Below are 2037 nucleotides of genomic sequence, written 5' to 3'. Positions count from 1 at the left end.
TGAGTTTTACATGGGCGTGTGTTGTAGTTGACTGCAGCTAGACTCTGCTTTAAATGCACTTTGAAACCATGACGACGCATGTATATCTATCTAGTTATCATATTATAAACAATTTGTTGCGTATGCTGAACTGACAACTCCACTGACGGTCGGACTTCTTAATGCGCATGCGCGGGCATGCGTACTAACTGCATGTATGCTATCCTGACAGCGTATGGCTATCTGATAGAACAACGGCGCTTTCCTGCTTCAAAGATCACTCGAGCCAAGCTGATTACCCTCCCCTCTCTTCCTGTTTCGTGTGTGGCAGCTAAAAGCAAAAATAGTACGGTAGGGGTATTTCTCCAACATGGCTTTGTGTAGAAAACCCAGGCTTTGGGAACTGATAAAAGTGGCATTTTACATTGTGATCATTTTATTTATATAATTTTATTACTTTAGAGCGAGGAATGTTCAGTTTTGAGAGGGTAGGGAAACATCTTTCTGCAATTTAGTCTCTGAGTAGTGCGTGATTTCGTCACAATGTCCCGCTTGGAGTCGTAGAAAGAGCTGTCAGTTCATTATTATGTATATTACACAATGCACAATGGTACAGTTTGCATATATATGGGGTAAATATCCTGACCAAAGTTTGTTATATGTAGAAAGTGTCATTCAGTTGTAATCACCCATTTAATTTGAACAGATTCCCAGTTATGATGTGAAAACACGTGTCACAGATATTTAGAAATGTGCCAAAATTACCTCTCCGTGTGGGAAATTTCTTGGTAAAAAATTCTTAAAAATCTGAATTTCAACTGATTGAGTCCAAATTTGGTGAACTTTTACACAACATGTAGATTTAAAAGTCTAAACTACTTTTTTGTGTTTAAAAATAATATTTTAGTGATGTTTTTCAATACTTATTTATAAAAAAAACTTTTGGCGAGGTGGAAAAGTAAGCTAAATTTCTTATATTCTATCACTAATAATTCAGGCAGGGTAAAAGATGCACTCGGCTTGTACTGCAGCTTGAATAAAATGCGACTACGTAGCATTTTCCTGGTGCTGACCCCAGGAAACCATTCTTTGTTGTCTTACCTTTACAGAGGTACCAAAAGTTTGCACTTTAATCTGATAACTGTGAGGCTATTATTGATTTATTTTTGTATGTTTTGTCATGCGGAAATTCATTCCCCCGCCCCCTCAGGGCCTAACAGGTCAAGAAACAAGCACTTGACAGAGTACGACTATGTCGAGGCTCACTGCAGGAAAAAAAAAACATCTGGAGCGATCAGACAGAAGGTAGGGCAGCGCACAGCTAACAAAACTCATCCAGATTAGCATCACGGTCAGAAAGCTGAACAAATAACCCGAAAAATAATTTAAGTCTTCGAGCTTGCTGTCGAAGATGCTGGTTCTGCTCTCGTTGTTGAACCGCCTCTACAGGTAGTAATATTTCGCAGATGGAGTGCCATTTAACCTCCACCAGACAGTGAACTCTCACACCGAACAACTGCTTAAGGCTACAAGATGTAACTGAAAAAAATTTTAAAAAAATTATCTTTTGCTATGTCCTAACATGAGATAGGGTTAGGGTTACCCTAACCCTAACCCTGCCCTATGAACAACAACAAAAAATAAATAACCCAGTTTTTTTCAGCGGGTTCCAATCCAGAGTGAAGATTTTTGGCTGAATGTCTACCAATTCTTAAGAAGTTCCTCGGTGATAGATAGTTCATGGGGTGTGGTATTTCTGTGATCTGCTGTGGGTTAGCTTGCCAGTCTGGACGTTATACCAGACAATCTAGGATTTATCCTAGATCTTGAAGTAGAATCCTTGAATGGGAATCTGCAACAAACCTGGCCTGTATAAACAGGCCTAAATAATCAATTCCACATGTACACATCTTATCTTACAATAAAATGAGTTTACATAACAGTAATTAAACTTATGCAATACTCAATTTCTCTTTACACAGTGATAGTGTTTATAAGGTAAAGAATCTCAATTTGAATGTTTCATCTAAATGATGAAACATACATAGATCAGTGTAT

This window comes from Poecilia latipinna, unplaced genomic scaffold (assembly GCF_001443285.1).
Source record: "Poecilia latipinna isolate Pla-1442-1.1 unplaced genomic scaffold, P_latipinna-1.0 Scaffold1573, whole genome shotgun sequence".
In the NCBI taxonomy this organism is placed as follows: Eukaryota; Metazoa; Chordata; class Actinopteri; order Cyprinodontiformes; family Poeciliidae; genus Poecilia; species Poecilia latipinna.
This window is presented reverse-complemented; position numbering follows the sequence as displayed.